We start from the raw sequence: 19,791 nt of genomic DNA on the forward strand, positions 1-19,791 counted from the left end.
TTCTAAATTATGAGATGACTAAATGAACGAATCTCAATAAACAAGACAAACTTTCTTTTTTTAATGTTTGGTTCCAGCTTCCTAAACTATGACTACATGAATGTCTTAGTAAGCGAGAATAACTTTCTTTTTTAATGTATGGTTTCAGCTTCCTAAATTATGAGATGAAAATTTGAACAAATCTCTTTCCACTCACAGAATAGGGTGTCTATTCTGAGTGCCGTTCTTAATATGGGGATGTTGCAGGATATCAGAGGAGGTTGGGAGAGTCTGTTCTGAAAGGCATTCTTAATATGAAGAGGTGGAAGTGTCCGTTCCGAAAGCCATTCTTACCATGAGGAGCTTGGGGATTGGATGGCAGCAGCAACAACAACGACTGTTTTTTTACTGTTTTTACCTTAGATCCACCTACACACTTTCCATTAAAATGACGACTTAAAGGTTTTCCGCTGATTAAGAAAATCTGATTTCTATTTGCTGGATATAGTTTTCCCCCGTATTATGCACTTTATATCACTGGCTGCCAGATTAGTACGCATGGGCATGGGGATCTTGACAGCGACTATCAAGGTTAAATTTGTGGCAAATATTTTGACAGTCACCTAAACTAGTAAAATGGGGTGTCTATTCCGAAAGCTGTTCTTAACATGGGAATATTGCCAGTGACCACTCTGAAAGCTGTTCTTAACATGGGAATATTGCCAGTGACCACTCTGAAAGCTGTTCTTAACATGGGAATATTGCCAGTGACCACTCTGAAAGCTGTTCTTAACATGGGAATATTGCCAGTGACCACTCTGAAAGCTGTTCTTAACATGGGAATATTGCCAGTGACCACTCTGAAAGCTGTTCTTAACATGGGAATATTGCCAGTGACCACTCTGAAAGCTGTTCTTAACATGGGAATATTGCCAGTGACCACTCTGAAAGCTGTTCTTAACATGGGAATATTGCCAGTGACCACTCTGAAAGCTGTTCTTAACATGGGAATATTGCCAGTGACCACTCTGAAAGCTGTTCTTAACATGGGAATATTGCCAGTGACCACTCTGAAAGCTGTTCTTAACATGGGAATATTGCCAGTGACCACTCTGAAAGCTGTTCTTAACATGGGAATATTGCCAGTGACCACTCTGAAAGCTGTTCTTAACATGGGAATATTGCCAGTGACCACTCTGAAAGCTGTTCTTAACATGGGAATATTGCCAGTGACCACTCTGAAAGCTGTTCTTAACATGGGAATATTGCCAGTGACCACTCTGAAAGCTGTTCTTAACATGGGAATATTGCCAGTGACCACTCTGAAAGCTGTTCTTAACATGGGAATATTGCCAGTGACCACTCTGAAAGCTGTTCTTAACATGGGAATATTGCCAGTGACCACTCTGAAAGCTGTTCTTAACATGGGAATATTGCCAGTGACCACTCTGAAAGCTGTTCTTAACATGGGAATATTGCCAGTGACCACTCTGAAAGCTGTTCTTAACATGGGAATATTGCCAGTGACCACTCTGAAAGCTGTTCTTAACATGGGAATATTGCCAGTGACCACTCTGAAAGCTGTTCTTAACATGGGAATATTGCCAGTGACCACTCTGAAAGCTGTTCTTAACATGGGAATATTGCCAGTGACCACTTTGAAAGCTGTTCTTAACATGGGAATATTGCCAGTGACCACTCTGAAAGCTGTTCTTAACATGGGAATATTGCCAGTGACCACTCTGAAAGCTGTTCTTAACATGGGAATATTGCCAGTGACCACTCTGAAAGCTGTTCTTAACATGGGAATATTGCCAGTGACCACTCTGAAAGCTGTTCTTAACATGGGAATATTGCCAGTGACCACTCTGAAAGCTGTTCTTAACATGGGAATATTGCCAGTGACCACTCTGAAAGCTGTTCTTAACATGGGAATATTGCCAGTGACCACTCTGAAAGCTGTTCTTAACATGGGAATATTGCCAGTGACCACTCTGAAAGCTGTTCTTAACATGAGGAGGTTGAGGGTGTCCATTCTGTAAACCTTTCTTAAGATGAGGAGATGGGGTGTTTGGGCAACAGCAGCTGTATTTTAAATTTTTCTACGAGAGAAGAATGGTATGCTTCCACCAGGCAATGCCGGTTAGCGGGTCTTGCTAGTTTAATATAATTTATGCGTGTTATTAGCAAAAAAAATATATTTCCTGTTAGTTTCATAAATTAGTGACATTGTAATGTTTTTTTATAAAGCAATTAGGAATATAAAAGAAATTGTAAAAACAAAATATTTAAAATAAAAAAACAAAACAATAATTTCATGTATATTAAAAATTGTTAAAAGTGAAATGATACGTCAACATCACATTTACCTTATAAAATAAGATTTATGACTATACCACAAAAGAACGATTAAATTGAATTATTGAAAAGTGTTAAAACAATTAGTTCTGTTTGTTAAAAATAGGAAGAATGTTTGTCTTTACATGCACATGTGAATTGGAAATATTTTATATAAATTATGTTTTTCAGAGTTTTGTAATTCCTATTTTCATGTTGTATTACTTTTCCTCCTAAATGATGAAAAATGAAACTACCAGCAACCAAAAAAAAAGAAAAGAAACTATTTGATTCTCCTAGATTAAGTTAATGATAAATATGTCTAAAATAAGTATTTGTTTTTCATTAACTTTTCATTGTTTGAGAATTTCTCCTAGACTGAGTTGATTTGATTGAATTCATATTTTGTTTCAGCAAATGAAAATGTGAAACTAATATTGTGTTTACACTATGGATGCCTTAAAACAACAGCCATTTGTAAAATGCATATATACATGTGTTGTTAATAAAAGTCATAAATCATCATTAATGAATCTCTTGACAAAGGCTTCCTTTCTAGGGCAATTGCTCTTGACATATCAAAGGTCTTCGATAAGGTATGGCATAAGGGTATACTTCACAATATTTCCAGCTACGGTATAACTGGAAATGTTTTCTCAATTATTAAATCATTTCTCTCTGATAGGCTCATAAGAGTAGTGGTTGATGGGCAGAAATCAGAGGCCCACAGTATTAATGCTGGAGTTCCTCAAGTGTCCATCCTGGGCCCAACTCTCTTCCTGATCTACATCAATGATCTCCCAACATACATACTTAAATCATTCGTTGACATCTATGGCAACAAATCAAAGGCCGTAAATGACAAAGTTCTCTCGGATTATCTTTCATCTGATCTTGAGCGAGTGGTACAGTTGTAACACCAAAGAGGGGCCACATCAGATCAGTAGAGTCGATGTGACGTTTTTTGTTAAATGTGATAATCAATCCCGGGCGAACACCGGTTACAGAAAAAAAAAATAATTTTTTTTAGTTAATATTTTTTTGTATCAAAATCTTGTTGTTGAGATACCATACGGTCGGGGGATAAAAATAGAAATCGCCTGCTAAACTTCAAAGCGAAAGATTACTTAAAACATTTTTTAACCAAAATACGCTCGCGTTTGAACTAAACGAGCCAAACACAAAATATTCCGAATCAGAGCTTTGAAATGTTGATCGGCTTGGAAATGTGTTGGTTGACAGGTGAAATGTCGGATCGTTTTTGATCCGAGAAACACACACACACGAAACAGATCGGGCCTGATAAAAGAATTCATGACGTCAGCCCAAGGTTCGACATGAATTGTTTTTCAATATGACCTATCTAAAAATGTCTTTTGGCAAATTGTTTTGGGCGCTAAAGGGAATTCTGACATGTAAAGAATATTTTTTAAAAATCACACGGATGTTTTTACAAAACAAATAAATTCAAAGGGGAAAGAATATCAAACGGATATTTTTAAATAGATGAAAGCTGGTGATCTATTACAAGCTAAACAATATTTCCTCTGATTATCAGTTGATAATATGGAAAAAACCATTATAAAGAAGGCGGGGTCAGACAAGTTGGGGAGGAGTCAATTTGATTTTGGAAATTGGGGGCGGAAAACTAATACCTGCCACAGGCCAAATTGACCAATGAGAAGGAATCAGGTGAATTGTTATCAATCAATTTGATTGGTCAAAGACGAACGTAGGCGTCGTCATTATTCAAGGGTTTTACTATATAAGATCTGTAAAACTCGATTTAATAAGAGAGATAGAAGAGTTAGAAGAAGAGAGAAGACAGAGAGAGATCCCTGGAGAGACAGAGATAAGGTCTCGGTAGAGGACTCCAGCCACCCAACTTCTCTCTCCCCCTCGCTGGTCGCCAGAGAGCTCAATTTGCAACTTAATAGAATTCAGAGGACCTAGGAAGAGACCAGCCAGAACACCTTAGCGATAATTACAACGGTCCGCGACTCCAACCGAGTATTTCAACAACAAGAAGCTCATTCACAAATCTAATTGCTTGCTTCCATTTAATCTTCAATTGTACATATGTCTGTAGATAATCATTTATGAATTTCCTAAATACATTATATATCAACCAACCTCCGGAGTTTGTTTGCTGATGTGCTGTTGTTCCATGTAATTTTAATTCTTTTACTTGCCACTTGTGACCCCGTTCCCGTCAACGAACACCCAGTCAACAGGACGACCAACTAGACGATCAAGAAGAACAGGCCTTGAGGACCGTGCAACCGAGAAGAGTCCCCCAACGCCTTGACGAGGACTCACTGGGTGACGCGACGTACCAACGGTTGGCAGACCTGGTTACCCAGTCGACATAATTAATTACCCGGTGACTAGGATAGTCATAATTGGGCATCGACCCAGGGTTAAGATCGTAACTGGGCCGCGATCAGAGGTTCAAGGTCGTGTAAGGTCACGTTCAAGGTCACACAGTGGGGAAGAGGTGGCTGGTTACTTTTAATGCATCTAAAGCCAAGCTCCTATCTTTACATCATCAACGTTCTGATCCCCATCTGGCATCAATTGAAATGGATGGCTCTCGTCTTGGGGAGGCTCCATGTTTTGACAAGCTTCTGGGTTTGTCCTTTACTCCTGATCTGAAATGGAACACGTACATCAAGTCTGTTGCCCAGGTCACTGGGAAAATGGTGGGATCCTTCTACCACTCCAGAAGATATCTCACTACTGATGCAATTCTCTATCTGTATAAAAGCCAAGTACATCCAAGGATGGAGTACTGCTGCCACATCTGGGCTGAAGCTGCTAAAAACAGCCTATCCTGTCTTGACAGAGTACAAAATAGACTTCGTGGCTTAGTGGGGGATGCCCTTTTCTCTTCCCTACAACCTTTCACCCACAGAAGAGACGTTGCGAGCCTGTTTTTGTTTTATCATTATTTCCATGGCAAGTACTCGTTCAAGCTCCAGTCTCTGGTCCCCCCTCCCCAATCCTTCACGAAAAACACCTGTATAGCTGAAACCACTGTCATTAATTTTCCCCACTCTTTATCTGTGCCTAAATCAAAACGTAGATTCCATGAACAAAGCTTATTTCTTAGAAGTGCACTAGCAGTGTCAGAAATTTCGTGAAAATAGTGAATAATTCCACCCCATCTTTCCAAGCTTATAACTCCTCGAAAAATGTAATTCAAGCCCTAATTTTTTTTTTCAATTAAAGGAGTAAGGACCAAGGTTTTATTTAAAAAAAAAACAAAACAAAACAATGTGTTTTTTTTTTTAAAAAAGGTTTTAAACTTCGGACTTTACAGGTAAATTTCTAAAAAACTGATTTTTTTTTTTGTTTTAAATTTGAATATATTATTTATTGACCTTTTCTCTTCAATTTGTGATATATAAACCTATTAAACATAAATTAATTATTTACTTTTTAATAGACATTTCAAAATGAGAGGCGTAAATTATTCGACCCCCTATCTTTCTAAGCTTATAACTCCTCGAAAAATGTAATTCAAGCCCTAATTTTTTTTTCAATTAAAGGAGCAAGGACCAAGGTTTCATTAAAAAAAAAAAAAAAAAAGACAAAAAGAAAAAATGTGTTCTTATAAAATAAGGTTTTAAACTTCGGACTTTACAGGTAAATTTCTAAAAAACTGATTTTTTTTTTTGTTTTAAATTTGAATATATTATTTATTGACCTTTTCTCTTCAATTTGTGATATATAAACCTATTAAACATAAATTAATTATTTACTTTTTAATAGACATTTCAAAATGGGGGGGCGTGAAAATGGGGGGGCGTAAAAATGGGGGGGCGTGAATTTAAAAAAAACGTTTGTCTAAAATATTATATTCGGTTTATTGGAAAGAACATAAAATTTCACATTGACCCTGAAAATATCGTAAAAATAGAATCAATAGAAAAATTTTGATAGATTTTTAAAATTTAAAAATATTGAGTTTAAAAATTGAAAAATATTGAGTTCGGAAAATTCATTACTGTTTTAAAAAAAAATAAAAATATTTTTATTACTTTTAAAACAACTGTAATAGTTTATTTTGGAAGTATAATCCATAAAGAAAATAAATAACCCACTTTTAACAGAGAAATTACGAGATTTTTATATTGTATTCGCAGTTTCGTGTTAGGGGTGTCAAAAATTCCTACAAAAATTCTGATACTGCTAGAAGTGCACGCCTGTGGAACTCTCTTCCGTTTTCCTGTTTCCCACCTGACTACAACTTGGATGTCTTCAAGTCCAACAAAAACAAATTCCTGATGAATCACCCCTTAAGTAAGACACTTTATCAAATCTCCAATACTAATAATGATTACTGTACACACAATAACCCTTAACCCCGAGTGGCTTCTGGGCCTTGATAAGTTGTGAACTCCATGTAAAAAAAAAAAAAGTCATAAAAATCAATTAATGGCCAGAATTTCATGAATTTTGATACTTATTCACAATTGGATGAATTTATATATAAAATAGAATTTTTGTGAAAAAATACAGGTTTTGCAAACAAAGTATATTATAACAAGATGTGTCTCTCGGACAGCATCTGTTAATCAGATGGAGGGTGAGGTATGGTCGAAAGTTGTGTTGATATTTTGTTAAAAATCGCACATGGCTAAAAGGAATGAGAGATTTCCTTTTTGCAAAGAAATTTAGATAAAAGACAATAATCTTGTCATCAAAAACTCTATTGAAACATAAACCAGGGGAAAATACCTATTTTATCTCATATTTAGATGTTTGAATGGTGGATCATCCAGGGTGGGATGACAACGAGTGCTAATTATGAATGTAGCCATCAAAAGTTTATTTTGAATGACCATAAACAGATTAGCTGACAGTCCTAGAAACAATAAGAATTCAAGTGCCCATTAATTGTGTTCAGGATTTTGGATATCCTCAAAAGATTTTTTTTTTCTCATACAAAATGACATTTGAGAAAAACCCTTGGTTATGCAAATGAAGCAAAAGGAAGAGCGAATCTCACATGAGTGAAGGTGAAAGGTAGAGACCTATTGGAGGTTGAAGATAATGGCACCCTACTGGCAGTCAGAAATACAGATTTGAGAGAAAGGAAGAAAAAGGAAAAAAAAGAATTAAAGAAAGATATGGTTTAAGAGAAAGACAGAAGAGAAAGGATAATATCCAAAAAATAGAGGAGTAAATGCTAATCTCAAAGAGATGGTAGTCAGAATTAGGATCCATAAAAAAAAAGCATTGTGTTTGAAAATGAGAAAGAACTTTTGCTGATCATCGAAGAGGAAGCAATTCGGCTTTAGGCTCCTGCCCAGGGCCGAATAACCTCTTCCAAAGAGGTAAGTTGAAAAGCTCTTCCTCCTCTGACTGAACAAACCTAAGTTGAAAACATTCAGCATCATGAAACTATTAAGAGCCCGAAGAATTAACTTTTCTATGCACAAAGTGTACCTTGAAATATTATGAATAATTAGTCTCGTTTTTTTTTTTTTAATAGAAGGATTTCTGAGTTATTATTGAATTGTTTGATTTGAAAACCCAGTTATTCATAGCACTGACACCACAACCAGCCATTCACCAAAGCATCTACAAAAAGAACTCAAACAACAGTATCTGATGATGAATGGCCAACCAACATGCAAAAGGTATTGCCACATGGCTATGCGTGTTTTATGCACTGAGCATTGGAAGGAATAATATGAAAAATGATTACTATTTTCATTATTTAAAAAAAAAAAATCACAATATGTCTGTGTAGTGATATGACTAAGAACGTAAGTAATTAATAGAGAAAAACGGACAGTGAAATTGTTAATCTGTGAAGATGCTTTAGTCCCAAAAAGAAAAAATAAATAAAGTATTGCAGTTGATAAAATGTGAGCAAAACGTAAGTCAAGTACAAGGAGTCAAAGTCAAAGCTATACTTGAAACTGGCTAGCAGCCAGTATAAAAAACAACTTCAGTATTTACTTACAGGCGTTAAAAAAATAAGTAAATCTGTTACATATTAAGGCTCTGCAGATGAGAATGGTCATGTTTAGTTGTCTTTTAGCCTTACAGGCTACATTTTGAGTATTTCCATGAAACTGCAGGTATCGATGGACGATTGAACTAATGTACAATGTGATTGAAATATAAAATATTTCGTAAGCAAAAAGGAATCCTACAATAACAAGAGAAGAATGTTTACATACGAGAAGAGTTTTTACAACATACGAAGGATTTCGGAATGTTACAAATAATTTCAAGTTAAGATGTAGCATAATGTAATTTCATTAGAAAAAAATATGACATCACAACATTTTACATTCATCTTGTGCTATTTGCTGCTAACCACTCAATTGTCCTCTCACATACGGTCTTTTTATGTTTTTTTAAGGCAGATAATTCATTGATATGTAAATCAATGAATATCAAACTACACACCTTTATGATCCTTACTGATCGTCTCACATAAATGCATACTCAGATCGACTCACATCCCCAGGGCTTCTAGGCTCAACTAGCCTTGAAACACTGCTAAACACAGCTAACTCACACTACACGGTTAGACACAACTAACCTATACAACACAATGACGCCAATTCTAAAGAAAGGAAAAAAAACTAAAGTTCGGCTGGAATTGTAACTTAATCCTCTCCATAACTTAATGATGCACGTCTCAAAAGTGAACTTGAAATTTTAATCTATCCATGTCACAACGATGACACTTTTCATAAAGACCAACCGGAATCTTTTGTTAATTTATCCATTTCACAACGAAAATGTTTTCATAAAGTCTGACCCGAATCATTCTTTAGTCTCTCCATTTCATGACAAATTTTCACAAAATCCAACTCTCATATGAGTCATATCAACTTTATATTTCTGCCGAAATAGGGAGGAAAAAAAATTAATAATATACATTTTACATTTACCTTGTTATATTTGCTTCCAACCATCCTCTCGCCTACAACCTTTTTACGCCTTTTCAGGGCAGATAATTCATCGATATGCAAATCAATGAATATCAAATTATTGACCGAATTTAGCTTGAACAAAACAAGGTAATATTAACCTTTTTAGGAAAGTGTAACAATGGCTTGTTTTTATAACTAGAGTTTTCTAGATTGGGAGAGAAATCAATTTATTGGAGATCTGATTTGATAATCATTGTTAAAGAACTGTCTCTAAAATGTTTGTTTGTCTCATTACATCCAATTGAATAGTAATCCATTACAAAACGGCTATGGTGTAATTATGTTTTGCGACTTGTTTAATTGAATGTGTAAACACACACCCTTTCAAAGAACATTATACGTTATTTGTATTGCGATTGCAACTTGTTTGTATATATACCCATTATGTAAAACTTACTGTTGCACATTATTGATATGAACACTGATTATATACACACAAAGACGACGACGGTATATTTGCCCATTCATTATAAAAACTGTATACACGAGACAACTTTTGTGAATTCCGGGGGGGGGGCAAAAATTGTTGTGGAACACTGGAATATTTTAAATTTATACTTTCATATGAATTTTTGAATCTTTGTTCGTCATTGTGGGTATCCTCTTTGAGAATTTGAATCTCTCGTCTTGGTCTATTTCTACAGTTCATAAGAATCCGTCTTAAGAAATTCTACAACTGCTTGAAGATGATATAATTGAACCAAGTCATTCTTCATGGTACGCTCAAATTGTTGAGACTTTGGCACCTAATAAAAAGAAACGATTAACCATGTCATTTTGCTTGATGCATTCCCCTTGCTACAATTTGAAAGTCTTGTAAACCAAATAGCCCAATATCGTATCTTCAGTATAATGGACTTATCTAAAGCATACTACCAGATTGAAATTTACCCCGATGATCTCCTCTATACTACTTTTCAAACAGGAAATCATCTGTATGAATTGAAACAAATACTCATGGGTATCATAAACAGGTTTTCTACATTTCAACGTTTCATTAATTCTTTTATTCTCTATAACAAATTATCTGTAATCTTTTTGTGTTTAGATGATATAACTATTAGCAGTAAAATGCAGGACGAGCATATCAATTTGGAGTGTTTCTTAAAGGCTGCTTCATTATATAACCTCGAAAGAAACCAGGAAAAATAAAAGTTTTCACTTTGTTCTATTAACATGCTTGGTTATAAAATTTGTGATGGAACTCTTCAACCTGATCTTAAGCGCTTAAAACTTCTTTTGCAAATGCCTTCTCCTTCCGATTCTAAATCGCTAAAAAGGTTTCTTGGTAAAGAAATATATGAACGATCAATTCTCATCTGAAAAATTCAAAGACATTACACTTCATTAATGTTTTTCACATTCACGTCCACCTTAAATAGTCTCCACTTCCTGTATAATCATTCACTATTAATCAAGTTTATTCCTAACTGTAATGCAACATCTTCAGTGTCTTCGCTTAGTCGTTATCTGTTTTTGCTAAAATGGTGAAACTAAGCCAGATTGTTAATCATTTTTGTTTTTTTTTTAACTTTTTGTTCCCCCCTCCTTGAATATTGGTAAGGCCAATTTTTTTAAGTTGAATATAGGTAAAATAAATGAACATATTCCAAGTCAAAAACAATTTTTCTTCAGTACTAAATGTATTAAGCCATTTAAACAAACACACCTTTTGTCTTTAACTATGCTCACATGCCAAATTTTACTGTTTTCTATGGACGTGCATTAGCCCTCTTTATGCAAAGAGTAACTATTATTTATAGAGATTTCTGCTCAGGAACTAATCGTCTATCCAAGTTATTATCTACTATCATTTGATTGAAATAACAAATTAATAAACTCAGAGTTCTAGGATCCACTACAACTCTAAGTAATCAATTTTGTATTTTGTGTTTGTGTTGAAACCCGCAATATTTAAGAGTCAATGAATCTATTAATCCATGTTGACATATTTAGGGCCGCAAGTGCAAGGTGAAGCCAAATTTAGGATCTTGACCCAGATCATCTAAATCATCACAACTGAATCAGGGTTAGATTTTGAGTTGATGAAGGATCTCACAGTAATGAAGTAAATTTCACTGTAATAAAGAAACATTATCATTCAGTTGCATAATGTATGCCCGGATTCTGATGTAAATAGACTGGTGTACCACTGAATGATTGGCCTACTAGCCAATGAAAGGCCCCGATATTGGAATACAAAAATTGTCAGATTGCTTTTTACAGCATCCACACATTTGCAGTTTCCTACTTGATAGTTGGAGCTAAGATATTTTCTAGACAAAACACATTTCATTAGTCTCTCCAAATCGCTAATGATATTCAAATCTACAAAGATTGACTCTTAGCCGTTTTTAATTCCTTTTCAGCACAGTTATTTCTATGTAAACTTTGAAGTTGTCTGCTATCATCTATTAATTCATCTACGAAGATAAACTTGTGTTGTTGCAAAGAAAAAAAGAGTACACAAAACCTCAGCTCATTGCAGTAGCGTCGTTCATCAGTACTTTCTGTAGACTCGTTTTCACATCTGTCCCATCTGCTCCAGTGGCCTGTTTTTATAAATAACAGAGTCCACCAAATTTACATACGTGCGCGAGAGCACACAAGATTCTGCGAGACTGTATTGTTATATAAGGCCACAGGTGCCATCCGTTTTGGCATCCTGACACTGCGTCGGCAAAGCGCACACTAAGACCATTTAAGAGGTAAGCCTGCTGTTATATTGGTTTTGTAGGTTAACTTTGTTGTTACTGTGACATTTTCATACTTCGCTAGCGAGCCTTTTCATATTTGTTTATGTTTTGGAGACTGGCGGGAAACAAGCTCAGCATCGGTGCAGACATATGGGTGTCTCGCTTTCATTACTTACTTTACCTTACTATTTATTTATTCTTGTATATGTACATTGTTCATATGTCACTGTCTTTACAATATGTCTCAGGAGCGTTATGTTCTTTTGTATTGCAGGCTGTACCTTGCGTTTAACTTGAGTAAAGCTTGGTCTGCACAACCAAGTTTCCTTGCCCTACAACACCTGCGTTCCACAATTTTCGCCCCACTCTTCCCTGATATCATTATCACAGAGAGGACAGGGATGTGGTGACCTTTTTCTTCAGGTGCTTCTTCGGAGATGGGAACCGGGGGGCTTAGTCCTTGCCTGTGCTTTCGTCCTTGGTTTCAGGGTCGGTGAACCTAAGGCTGCTAATCTCGGGGTTGTTGTCTGACAAAGGCGACATAACCCAGAATGATGGTTCACTGATCTCGGATCTCATCGCCGAGTGGCGGCTGCGCTTGTGATGTCAATCGAAGATCCTTGATGTGACGGGACACCCCGTCAACCCGCACCGATTGCAGGCTGATCACCTCAGTAACACGCCCAGTTCCATAGCATGTGCTGCACTTGCCATGGGGGTTCTTAACCCAGACGACATCCCGCTCTTTGATACTCTCTCTCATCGTTGTCCGGCTCGGGCAGTGGGCTGGTCTCCATGCCTCTCACCCTGACGTGGTACTTGTGCAATGCTTTGGCTGGCACGGTAGAGGATGAAATGTCGTCCTTAGGGATGACGTTATACCAATAAACTGCCTCAGGTACCATACCCCCCCCCTTCCTAGCTGTGATAGTTTTGATGGTCATGTGGTTTCTCTCAATAATTCCGTTCCCGCTAGGCACATGGTTGCACCGAAATTGCAGACGTATACCCTAGCCGTCTGCAAGCTGTTTGAACTGCTCACTAACAAAGGTGGTGCCAATTTCGGTCAGTATCTTAGATGGGGGACCACGCTCTAGGAAGACACTTTCTAGCTCACGGAAAACACTGCAAATCTAGACGGTCCGCAATCGATAAGCGTAAAAAAATTCTTGCCACATCCATTACGAGCCTCTTAATTTCCTCTCACACTCAGTTTTCCCTTCTTTTACCGGACAGGTGCCGGGTCGATCGACCGGCAGGTTTTGCAGCTCCTCATAACAGATTTCACATCTCTCTTTGACACATAGGAGTCGACCAGCTTGGCGAAGTAAAGGGTTTGGTTTACACTGCTTTGGCAATGGGCATCAGCAACACGGCCTGAGCTAAGCCGACGCCCCACCATGGCGCAATTCACAGGTGCCGGTTCGTCCACTTCTTTTGGCAGGTTCAGCCAACGGCATGGCACTCTGGTCAGGTGATCCGCGCGATTCTGACAGGACTGCACCCGCGTCACATCTACGGCCAGGTTGAATTGCGAGCAAGGAAATTATTAAAAATATTGCAGATAAAAATATGCGAAACCCGTAATTAAAAAAAAAAAAAAAAAAGTAGAAATATTTTTTGCAATTATAATTTTTTGTGTGAAAATATTAAATAAGCAATGCTTAATTCAATGGCAATATCGGTAGTTCGAGATATTTATTTTTCTTCGAGTTATATAGAATTCATTAATACGGATTTAGGTTTTTTTTTTCGTAATGTTCCTATAAAAATTATTTTATTTTTATTGTTACAAATTACGAAGCTTTATTTGTATAAAATAAGCAAAAATAAAGTCTTGCATTTTTTATTTACATCTGAAAACTATAACTTTAACAAAGGTATTTTTTTTTTTTTTTTTTTTTTAAATAAAATAATACATTTCCACTCGGGTTTAAATAAAAATAATTAGTTCATTATATTCCACGATCATCATTTGATAAATACTGAAAATTTCATTAAAATTGGTTAATTTCCTGATTTTTTGGTGATTTTTTAAGTAAAGGGAGGGGTCAAAATGTTTATAGATTTTGAGCATCGGCATTCATTTTGCACGTACCTATTGTTTAATGATAATATGTGGGAGGGAAAAAACAAATGGTTGTCAGCATTGAATTAGTTACATCATTAAAAAAATAAATTAGTTTTATTTCATGACCAAAACTATATCGAAAAAGCAACAATCGATCATATCCAATATGTGTGCGAAAACCAAGAAAAATCGTTTTTGTTTGTATTTTTTTATTCCGGTGTCTCGAATTAAAAGGTTGAGATTGAAACGATTTTGCCAAAGCAAATATGAGTTTTAACGAAAGAAAACAGCTAAACAGGGCCGAATCATAATGGAAGTATTTACAATTTCGTATATGTTCGATTTAAAAATGTTATTTATATAAAATGTCACTCCGCAAATATCTTCAAATTTTGAAAACTCGAAAATATTTGCAATTTGAAATTATTCAATTCAAAAAGAAAGGCGTGTCGGGTCACGTGACGATTTGCAAACAGGTATTTCTTTTCTAGCAATGACACACACGCAAGAGTAAAAGTTATAATTTGCTTTTTATTTCAAACTTTATTTTTTTTTAAACTTTTTCTAATTTAAAACTTTGGCGAAACTTCGTATGAAATTTTGTCAGCGACTTTTTCTTCTTCAAAAATATTTGTTTCGGTTTTAGTATCGATTAGGCAAGACAGTAAAAAAGTGGTTAAATTCAAGATTAGTTCCCCAATATTTACGAATGTTTTACTCAGAGCTGTAAAATGAAACGAGTTGTTTGTTTTTACTTTTCCTTTTTTTTTTTTAATTATATTTTTTAATAAGTAAACGAACAAATAAAAAATTGGGTTATCAATTTTTCTGTTCGTTTGCTTATTTTGAAAATACAATTTGAAAAAAATAAATGAAAAAATAATCGTTCCTGCAGATGACAGACAGCTCTGGGCAAAATCTTTGTAAACATTGGGGGACTAATCTTGAAATTATCAAGTTTTGTTATGTTTTTCGATGATCGTGAACTTTAATGCCTACATTAAATGATATATTTTTTTAGAGAAAAAAGGCAAATTTGTTGATTAGCACAATCATCCATGTAGAAAAAAAAAACTTAGGCGATTACGTGTGAAACAACTGAAACATCCTGGGAAAATTTGGCAGAATAAGTGTTTTGAATTTGAACTAAACTTTTGTCGAACGAAACCTAACACGTAAGTTAGAGTTAGGTAAATGTTAAAAATAACAAAAACAGTTCGATGATCAATTTTTTATGATTACCGAAAAAAAAAATATTTAGAATTTAGAGTGATTTTTCAAACATAGGTGTGAAGGTAGGTGTGTCCTCCTCCTTCAAAAACGTCACTACATAGGAAAGTGTCGATAATGTAAACACGATTTTTGTCTCGCATCATTTTTGTATGCTGTGAAAATTTTTTGGTACTTCACGGGGAACGTAGACTCTGCGTTAAGGTTTTTTTTAATGGCTGCTTCCTAGGGTTTTTTATAATTTAATGGCTGCTTCCTGGGGTTTTCTTTCACTTTCTTTGTATATATCTCATATACTTTTTTTTTTAATCGAGCATGTATTTATTTTATTTTTTGAATTTTTTAAATTTCTTTAATTAAATTTGGGTATTTTTTTAGTTTACCGACCCCTCGGCATTCACCTTTACTTTATCGACTTATTTCGGCTTTCGGGTACGCTGAGAACGAATATCGCATTCATTTTTTGGGCAAACACGCAGTTATCCATATTTGAAGACATTCAGTATCCAACGTAATCACTATTGTTTTTGCTGGCGGCCATCTTGTTTCCATTTAGGAAAAAACGCTAAAAAGAGCTAAACAGAGCCAAAAGGGCCAAAATGTGACCCAAAAAACATTTTTCGGCTTCAAGGCAGAAATGTCCCCTTCCCTCATCCTTCCGAATATTTTTCCGCTTTCCGATATCGAAACGGACAATTTTTCACTTTCTTACTAAACTGCGCGCACGCGCGTAGTCACTTGACGTTTCACAAGGTGCATGAATACATGGCGGACATTTTAAATGACAAATATTTTTCATAAAATAAAGTTTTCACTTCATTTAAGAGTAAAAATATTGCTGTCAGTAAGTTTTCACGAGCGGTTTACACAAGCATATTTTATGTTTTTTGTTCTTCTTTTGGGGGGAGGGGGATTCAAATAGAGAATTTGTGTAGTTTCACAGGTGCTTCTGCTGTTTAATTAACCGTTTTTCCATAAGTAACGCGCCGACATTTACCGAGTAGAATACTGTTTAGCATTTCACAGAACGCGAATTCATTTTTTGAAATCGTATTTCCAAGTTTAATTAAAGTTTTATGATATGTTTTTTTTTATTATTCAATTGTAAGGTTAAAGTATAGAATAGGTACAAAACACTCTCCCCTCCCCATGTTAAGAATGGCTTTTTAAATAACGTTATTATTTACGTCCGGATCACTCTCTGCACTAGTACCTTAAATTCTTAGGTGAAAGTACAGAATAGTTACAATACACCTGTCAGCCCGGTAACCTAAGTGAAGTCACTGAAGTACCAATAAAGTGATTTTTAATATCGTATTCAGCTAAATCCATAACAAGCGATACTTTGAATGAATGGTTTATTTTATTGGCTCTACACCGTAATCACGTGATTAAAATTTTAGCAGACGAAAAATTGGGAGACAAAAGAGTAAAGAGTTCCCGCGCTTGTTTTTATTTTTTTTTTTTTTTTTTACTTTTTGAAGGTACTATTTGAGGCAGAAAAAAAAAACATTTGAATAATAATAATAATAATAATAATAATAATAATAATAAAAATAAATGTAACAAAAAAATAAAAATATTTAGTGGGGAAATATAATAAAATGAAAATAAAATAAAAACAAGCACGAAATAAAAGTATGAATCAAATTTGATTAAAGAAATTCAAAAAATAGAATAAATACAGCCTCGATTTAAAAAAAAAAAAAATTAAATTAAAACCAGTTTACGCAGGGTCCATGTTCCCCGTAAAGTGCCAATATTTTATTATTATTTTTATTTATTTTATTTATTTATTTATTTATTTTTTTTTTGTACTAGTGCAGAGAGCGATCCGGACGTAAATAACGTTATTATTTAAAAAGCCATTCTTAACATGGGAGGGTGTTTTGTACATATTCTACACTTCAACGTTACAATTGAATAAAAAAAATATCATAAAACTTTAATTTGGAAATACGATTTTAAAAAAATAGCGCGGCACGCGGCACTCTGCTGCAGTGCTGCAGTCTGCACTAGTACCTTTTTTTTAATATTCGCAGTTTATTTGGAGCTTTTTCTTTTAAATGATAAAAAAATTAGGGTGATAATATTAAATTAAATTAAATTACATCGTGTTACAACTGTGACGCGCGTTGGAGGTACCTACACATCAGTTTCATATGTTTAAAATTATCCTCTAATTCTCGGCCATTCTAACATTTCAGAGCTAACGAAATTCAAGTGATCTGATCGTGTAACCACAGGTAATCGCCTAAAAAAAAAAAGTAGAATCCTCGTCTCACGCACAAAAAAAGCATAGAATTTATCTCCCATAATAAATAAACTATTTATTATTATTATTATTATTATTATTAACTGCTGTAAAACACTAGTATGACTTGGAAATGGGGAATCATTTTACGTTAAATTTATCTTTAAAACTGATCCCTCATTCTAAATTCTAACTTTCGCTATGTTTTTCAGTATGTTCACACGTAATCGTCTAAAAATGTAGAATATTATTTGGGGAAGGAGGTGATCTATTTGTTATTATTTATCTACAAAAATACCAAATCTTTTATATTTAAAATATCTCTAACAAACATTTCAAAAGTTAGCTTCATCAGAAATTTGAAGGGTGGGGGTGATTTATTTGATAAAAATAAAGGAAACAAATTGAAGCGACCAATTAAGTTACAAATGTATTCAATCGCGATCTGACTAAAAATGCCAATTGATCACACGGAACGTCAAAGGAAAATCAAAATGATATGTGAAATTGTGAACATTAACAAAGTTCGGTACTTTTATAAAATTTGAACCAAACTGCTTCTTTTTTTTTCTTTCTTCTTCTTTTGCCTTAAACTAACCCTAACTTAAGTTTTAGGTTTAGTTCGATAAAAGTCGGTTTTGTTAAAATTCTGTAAAAGCGCCAAAATTCAATTCAACATTCGACGAATTGGTGCTTCTTCTTGTGCACTTTTGCCACAGCTATTTTTTTTTTTTTTTTTTTTTTTTTTTAGGTTAAATTCAAACTTCACGATATCTTTTTTATTATCAAATTGTTAGGTGGGAGCACAGAATAGTTACAAAGCACCCTCCCTATGTTAAGAATGGTTTTCAAAATAATAACGTTATTATTTCAGCACGGTGGCAAAAGTGCACAAGCACAAGTACCGATAAATTTAAATCAAGAAGCAACTAATAATTAAACAATAATATAAAAAAGAAAGGTAAGCAGCAGCGTCGAAAACAAAAGTGTCAATATTGATTATCAAAAAATATTGAAACTTTTTAACGAGTTACTTTAGCAAAATCAAGTCCATGTTATGAATATTTTATGTAAGATTAATAATTCTTGATAAAAGTCGAGTTTTCAATTTAATTCACTTAAAACGAAATGTTATTTCTGTGTCGTAACGTCATCTGGGAAACCAAAAAAAAAAAAGGTAGCAACATGTGCGCGCGTTTCATTTCTCACGCATTATTACGTGCAGTAATCGACAATGGACGTACGATTATTCAACAGGTGTTTGTGGGAGAGACAGAAGAAAATGACACTTACCCGAATTTTTTAATATCTCAACGAGGTGTCCTTCTTTTTGGGTGCGTACGTTTGCGGTGTGTTTATACACAGGTTAACTCCAGCCTGACGTGATGGCCGAACGACTAATGTTTATTTTAGTGGCACAGGGCCATATTTTTTTTTCATTCTCGAAGATGACACTATCCTTCTAATTCTGGGATAACACGAAATAGAAGTAATAGTATTCTCTCTCTCTCTCTCTCTCTCTCTCTCTCTCTCTCTCTGTTTGAGGGAACGTGTAACTCTTCTTCCTAAGTCACTCCTACTAATCGTGGCCAGAGAAAGAAAGAAAAAAGAAAACATATTGGAAAGTAATGATAATAATCAGTTGACAATAGTGGAAAGGTGGGTGTGTGTGACTGAAATGAGGTCTCATAACATGTTCAAATTGTTAACTATATTGAAAGGTTAATGTATACATTTATTTAATCAACGTGGATACTGGATCACAAGTTGTTTTTTTTCTTTGTTTTGTTTTTTAACCCCAAAAGTACCTCATTCTTGGCGTTGTGGATTGTTTTTAATGGGCGATTTTTTTTTGGGGGGGGGGTACTCTTTTGGTAAGCACTGCCACTGCGATGTCTGTCAGGAATTTTTTCTCGAATAAGCTAATGTGCATAACTTGAGCCATTTTTTTTTTTACATAATAATTAAATTGTTTTCATCATCATCCCGAGTTTGATTTATTAATTTTACAAATGTTAAAAGACATAATGATTTATATTAATTTGTAGGGTTTTTTTTTTTTTTTTTTTTTTTGTTATTTTGCTGTTGTTTTGTTTTTGTTTTTTATATACTGGTTATTTCTAAATGATCCGGATGATGCAGAGGAGCGAGAGGCGTGTGAAGGTGCAAAGATCATACAACTAAACACAAGGCAAAAAGGTAACGGCAATAGCAAAGAAGAATGACAAACACAAATATTCGGTTTAAGATGATAGGATATCG

General features: G+C 34.7%; 1 protein-coding gene across 2 annotated transcripts in view; it reads right to left on the reverse strand.

Annotated features, from left to right (window-relative positions):
* Positions 1 to 19,110, reverse strand: part of LOC145245982 (ras-related protein Rab-27A-like) — a 123,414-nt gene extending 104,304 nt beyond the window's left edge. The window contains exon 1 of one of the 2 annotated variants that reach the window (XM_080107775.1): positions 18,823 to 19,110. The gene's annotated coding sequence lies outside the window, so the exon portion shown is untranslated. The remainder of the gene's footprint in view (positions 1 to 18,822) is intronic. The other variant, XM_080107773.1, reaches the window with a different exon arrangement.
* Positions 19,111 to 19,791: the final 681 nt, after the last annotated feature.

The sequence above is a fragment of the Euprymna scolopes genome, chromosome 23 (assembly GCF_053919585.1).
Source record: "Euprymna scolopes isolate OS-2025 chromosome 23, ASM5391958v1, whole genome shotgun sequence".
NCBI classification, from domain to species: Eukaryota; Metazoa; Mollusca; class Cephalopoda; order Sepiida; family Sepiolidae; genus Euprymna; species Euprymna scolopes.